We start from the raw sequence: 7,092 nt of genomic DNA, 5'->3' as shown, positions 1-7,092 counted from the left end.
GGTTAGAGGTGGATCAAGGATTTATTTTTCCTTCTTCTTCTTCTTTTGAAACCTGATTTCTTATCTGTCTGATTGAATTGGAGTGTGTTCCAAGAAATTTGAGACAGACTAAATAGAGAGTCTTCATAGTTCACTGAGTTTTTATTTTAATATCATGATCTTCTGGTCAGTGGGACTTGCAGTGTTTGAAATTTGGTTGAATGATTAAGCCTATCGTTTGCTTCATGAGTTCAAAGTTTTGCAATCTGGTCTCTGTTTTCTGATTTTTATTCCATCTTATCGGTGCAATCAGATCCCCTATATAGGCTTTTTGATGATTTGCCTCCTTTCATGTGTTTAGGTTTTTTAAGGGATTGAAATCATTCCAAATAACTCATGTTCTTTGCCGATCTGCTCATCAGTTTTTCATGTTGGCGTCTTTTAGATTCTTCCTTTTTCGAAATAGGAAATAAAAATCGAAGGTAGCTTGTGATGCAACTACACCAACCCGATAAACCTAAACTATGTCAAAGCGATAGAGGGATAAAAACGGTGGAGATTGGCAATCTCGGGATCCCAACTATTTGTGTTTGGCTGATATCTTTTCCTGCATTTATTCTCCGGCTTGGGCCATTAGCTGATATAGCTGCCGTGGTTCATTTACTTCTTTAGCTGACCCCATTAAGATGGTAGCAACTGACGTGAATATTCTGTTATGAGAAAATACCGATAACTAATTATGAGCATATTTAGGACAGAATTGTTCCTAAACAGGCCTGTGGTAGAACCATTCCCATTTCCTCACTATTCTTTGGCCACATGGACAGTGTATGTTGTTATACTGACCATCGGATAGAGAGGCAATGTTCTAAATTAGCCACATGTCAAATTTCGGAGCCTATCTCAATCTACTACCTGTCTACCTGGGAAAATGCATGACTTTATCATTGTGTAATTCAAATTTTGATGGTCGGAAATTGAGAAATTTTTAAATAAATGTGAAAAAGATTCTACCTAAAAATAAGAATTACGTGTATTTTAAAACAACTAATAATCATCCATAACTAAAATAACTTTATAGTGTAGTCCCCTTTAAATATTGGGTAGCAAATGCTATTTTAATATATTTGGAAACATTTAAGTAAAGCAGCGAGTTTTGCAAGTGGGCCACTCGTTCAGACATTTGTGATTGCTCATTTGGTAAATAATAACTTGGATAGATTATTAGTGAAATTTGTAGATCCATCTCATCCATATGATTCACCTTTCATGTGGTTATCCTCTTAGTTTCTTCTAGGGTTGCTATACTGTAGCTAGTTCTAAATAGAAAATAACCTTTAGAGAAAAACTCATTTAAACTCTCTGCCTTGATAAGCTTATAGGATAGCCCATCTCATTCTGCTATGTGGAATGATGGTTTGGCAATTTTGACTGTTGGGTGGCTAGTATATGCCTTGGATTAGATACATGTCAATTTCAAATTCTAGTTCAATCAAATAGTCTCCCGTGTATTGGCATGCATCCCATGTATGTCCATGCATGCTTATGGTACTCCAACCACTATCATATACTATGCAGTGTCCCAAAGTTCGAATCTTCAAACGTCTATTTTTGCACTCCACAAAATAATGTAGATACTTGGCTGGAGCGGTTTTGACCCGTTGGGATACGCAGATCACAAGGAACTGATTCCAAACTGGGTTGATAGTTCTCAATAGGATATTTTTAGGAGGTTGATTGTTGGTTCAATAAGATATTTAGGGGGGTTTATTTTATTTAGAATAATATTTTGTAATATTTTAGTGGATAAATTTCACGTGCCTCCCCTGAGGTTTGAAAATTTTCACGTACCTCCCTTGAGGTTCAAACTAAGTAACAAAAACACCCATTCCGTTAACTGTAGATGTGAGTTGCTAACGGTAGGAATTTTTAAGTCTTGTTATGACCAATATACCCTTGAAAGGGTAAAATGACACTAATGGCCATCTTCTTCTCTTCTTCTTTTACACCCACACCACCCACCATTGCCGTAGCCACCACCACTTCCAGCCTGAGTCTCTCTTTCCTCCTATAGTCCTCTGCTTTCATCTTTTGGAGCTCAGAGCAAAATAAGTAACCCCTTCATTCCATGTCTTTTGGATGCCAATTGCATTTTTCTTATTTTGAATTGTTTTTAGAACTCTACTCCTTACCCTTACATAATTATGATGTTTTGCAGCAGTTCATAAATTTACAGGAATTATCTTCTTTCTCTTTTAGATCCCAACCATTAGCCATATAGGTAATAGCACTAGGATTAATAATATGTTGACAGTGCCAATCATTACCAACTTGGGGGCAGCGACAGGGATACCCTATCCCTATTCCATTCTATTTGAGGTTACATATGCTGTTAGACTTATTATTTTTTTCCCAGTGATTGCTTATGAATTAACAGTTGACACTGCTTTGGATCATAATTTGAGGTACCGGTACCAGATTGCCTGAAACAGTTGATAGTGCAGGGTTTTGAAGGTGAGCGATACCGATTCCTGGTCGATACCATATTGGTGAAATGATATGAAAAAAAAATCAAGGTTAAACTTGTCCGATACAGTCGATCCGTACCGATACCATATTAGTATCGTATTGATTTTGAAGGTAATCGATACCCGATCCGATACCTTGGACTAAAACCATGCTTTGAATAGGATGGAATGGAGAACTAGAGTTCGTGCAACAGATATCATATAATTTTTTACGATCAGGTGACTCGTCAAATATGAGGGGTGTTAAAAAAATATATATATATATATATATATATATGAGGGGTGTTTATGGTATTTCCGTGGGGCTTTTGTACCAATTGGTCACTGTCGAGACATAACCCCTGTAATGACCACCCCACCCCTATAAAATGAAAACTCTCTCCCCGATCGATGCCCTTGTGAATCCCCATTGTTCTCCCCCATGCTGGTGCAGAAGCTACGCAACCTTTCTTTTTCCTATATTTTTACAAAGACCAGTAAGGGTGTAAAGACTGGCACGTGACATAACACAACCGTTTTCTGGTTTTTTGATAAGTAACATAACCGTTATCAGTTTGCCCTTTTCCTTGGCATCTTTCACACAAAAACCCCTCGAAGAGGTAACTGCCCATACGGCCAATGCATCTCCAAGGACAGGGTTTTTTACTTTGCAGTTCAGAAGAACTCCGCCACCGCCATCTGTATTCTCAAATGAGCTCTGAGAACAGAACAGAGCGTGCTGGTTCAAAGAGGTATGCAATCTTTTGTGTTATAGTTATTGATGGGGTTAGAGATGGATGAAGGAGTTATTTTCCCTTCTTCTTCTTCTTCTTTTGAAACCTGATTTTTTATCTGTCTGATTGAATTGGATTGTGTTCCATGAAATTTGAGGGAGACTGAATGGAGAGTCTTCATAGATTAAACCCTATGGTTCATTGATTTTTTTTTTTTATCATGGTCTTTTGGTCAGTGAGACTTGCTGCAGTGTTTGGTATTTGCTTGACTGATTGAGTCTATCGGGTGCTTCTTGAGAAGTTTTGCAATCTGGTCTCTGTTTTCTGATTTTTATTCCATCTTATCGATGCAATTAGATCCCCAATATAGGCCTTTTGATGATTTGCCTCCTTTCATGTGTGTAGGTTTTTTAAGGGACTGAAATCATTCCAAATAGATCTTTCTTCTTCTTCTTCTTATTCTTACTCACCCCCCACCGCTGGCCCTCCCCCATCCCCCTCCAAAAAAAAATATTTAAAATAAATAAATAAAATAAAATAAAAAAAAGGGTGGGGGGTGGGGAAAGAATGGTCGCAGGCATGGATGACGAAAAAAATCATCAGAACCGTAACATGCGGGACTTGGACGGTCTTCCATTCCCTCACTTGACAAATCTATTAACTCCCTCTCTCGTCTTTGAATGACCTTGTTAGCTCCTAACGAAAGCTCGTGTCCCAGCCTCAACCCCTTGTTCTGTGCCGATCTTCTCATCAGTTTTTCATGTTGGCGTGTTTTAGATTCTTCAATTTTTGAAGTAGGAAATAAAAATCAAAGGTAACTATTCCAACCCGATAACTGTGTCAAAGTGAGAAGGGGAAAACGGTGGAGATTGACAATCTCGGAATCCCAACTATATTTGTGTTTGGCTGATAATCTTTTCCTGCATTTATTCTCTGCTTTGGGCCATTAGCTGATTTAGCTGCGGTGGTTCATTTGCTTCTTGATGGTGAAGTATATGGGTGCTTCATCTTAAAGACAAAATACTGCACTTTTTACTCTGTTCCAATGTTGGTATTTTGGAAGTCCTAGAGAGGAGGAGAGATAGAAGCTTGCTTTATTAGAGCATTGAGTAAAGGAGTTTTTCATAGAGTAGTTTGGGTAAATGAGATAGGAGCTTGCATTATTTGGTCTCTTTTCTTAGCACTTTGTTGAATGATGTATATGTATATTGCATATTGAAAATATGCCCTTTGTTTGCTCCTGAAGTTTAGTGCCTGTATGTGTCCATACCTATTTTTTGCCATACATGTATTTACTAACTATAGCGGCTGTTAGAAAAAACTCTGTTTGAAGAAGGAAACTTCAAACTGCTTTGAACGCGATCTCGCTATCTTAAAGGAGATATTTGCCCCACACGACAAATTCACCTTCAGGAATCAACAAAGCAATAAATATAAAACACAGAACTCCACTTAGAGATACTGAATTGCAAGAGGGAGAGATAATTCGTTTGAACACATGACTCCTATTTTATAGAAGTGGAGCACCTCTTCTGAATAGACATATCTATTCATTCTGTATCCATTAGATCAATTGCCATATGATCTAACGGTCCAGATTAAACCAGAGATGAACCTGTTCACAACAGTCATATCCTATTAGACGTGACCTTAGGATCTGATCATTTAAAAAAAACAACGTACCAGATCAGATCGCTTGCATCGCGATGCAAAGTGCTAAGTGCTAAGTGCGTGCGTACGCCACTAACGCCTCTATAGCCCACTGCCCACGCCGCGCGTGTGCGGACGGCTACGCCGTCCTCGCATATACACTGTAGAATATCTCCCTTTTTCGATTTAATTCAAGAGATAAAGAAGGTAATATAATAAATACCATTTATAACTTTTGTAGTTTTCCGATGTGGGACTAAAGCATTTTTCCCAAAATAACAAATTATTTATTTAATCTCTCATTTATTACAATCTATCTAATAGCGGCATGGCCACGTGGCATGGTCTTTGCTTTTTCCTTAACTTTAATGTGGTTCCCTTGGCTGTTCTGTTTTAGATTTTTTTTGCAAGATTATCAATTAGTAGTGTGGGCTTGATAGGGTTCTGTCATCTATCTATTGTTTTGTCTTGATATGAATATGTTTTTTGTACAAGAAACTGTTGATTTTGTAAAGGCCAGTTTTTGCTGTTATTTTTTCCCATTTAGGCAGTTAGGAGTGTAGAGATGTATTAGATTCGTAACTTGTTAATAAAATTCATTCTTATTACAAGGACAATTCCCCCCCCCCCCCCTATCTTTTGTTATGGACTTTCCTAATAGTCTCACACTTGATCACTTATAAATGGATTCCAATACCATATGATGCTGTCAAGAGAATACTCAAAGTGGCAAATTATATTTCACCATTTTCCTATTAAGGTGGTAGCAACTGACATGAATATTCTATTATGAGAAACTACTGATAACTAATTATGAGCATATTTAGGAGAGAATCGTTCCTAAACAGTGAAAAAGATTCTACCTAAAAATAAGAGTTACACGTATTTTAAAACAACTAATAATCATCCATAACTAAAATAACTTAGTAGTGTAGTCACTTTTAAAAATTGGGTAGCAAATGCTATTGCAGTATAATTGGAAGCATTTTAAATAAAGCAGCGAGTTTTGCAAGTAGGCCACTCATTCGGACATTTGTGATTGCTCATTTGGTAAAGAATAGATAGACTACTAGTGAAATTTGTAGACCTATCTCATCCATATGATTCACCTTTCATGGGGTTTTCCTCTTAGTCTCTTCTAGGGTTGCTATAATGTAGTTAGTTCTAAATAGAAAATAACCTTTAGGGAAAAACTCATTTGAACTGTCTGGCCTTGATAAGCAGCGTAAACAAGGAAGTACTTGCATGTAGAACAAGCAGTGAAAGGATTGTTTCTAGTAATGAAGATTTATTAATGGTCAACAAACTTTCTAGGCTACCTGTGAAGGTACTTTCAAGATTCTAAGTGCATCAGTAAACAATGGAACATGTTGTTCGATCTGAACCTTATTTTACGTAATCTGTAAGAACAACCCAAAGATATGGGTGTAAGCCCGACCGAGCCTATTCAGGCCCAGCCTGATTATCTAAACGGGTGATCACAGTGCAGGCTTCAAGCTTGGTTAAGTCCGGTTAGACCCGACTGAGACCAACCGAGCCCAGCCAGTTGACACCCTAGATATATGGGTGCACAATGACTACACTAACTCCATTTGGAGTAAGAATTATTGCATTGATCCATGAAGTTCCTTTTACCCTTATATTCATTATTTTTCAGCGGTTGCCTTGTGGAGGGGACAGATTCTTATAATCCAACAACCGATTCCTATGAAGTGGAAATGTTTCATGCGTTTAGAAATTTGGGCCCATATGCTCAAAGTCTTATTGCTCCGTTTGATTTTACAATCAAGTTATTTACATTGAAAAAAAATTTCCTATGAGAAAGCAAAATTGAGTTAGAGTTACAATAAAGTGAAGAAGTGAATAGATTTTTGCTATAGTAAAATGACTTTCTTGTAATTTTATATAAGTAAGATAGGTGTTGCATTTTATATTTGGTTGAAGAATATGCCATTCACCGTATGTATTTTCAATGATTGATACCTATGAGCAATGTATGGATTTAATAATTAATTGTTGTATCATTTTTGAACAATTTGGTCTCACACAAATACAGAAAAATTGTAACAATTTTCAAGGACCAAGTGCAATAGTACTATTACAGTATGAATGAATCACCAAAGATATCATGTTCCTACAAAAACCACTGGAAGAAAACTCTTCAACTAATTAATTTTGGGAATCCACAACAAGAGGATCTTTGGGAGAAGGACTATCACATT

This window comes from Telopea speciosissima, chromosome 11 (genome assembly GCF_018873765.1).
Source record: "Telopea speciosissima isolate NSW1024214 ecotype Mountain lineage chromosome 11, Tspe_v1, whole genome shotgun sequence".
Taxonomy (NCBI): domain Eukaryota; kingdom Viridiplantae; phylum Streptophyta; class Magnoliopsida; order Proteales; family Proteaceae; genus Telopea; species Telopea speciosissima.
Note: the sequence above shows the minus strand (reverse complement) of the source record.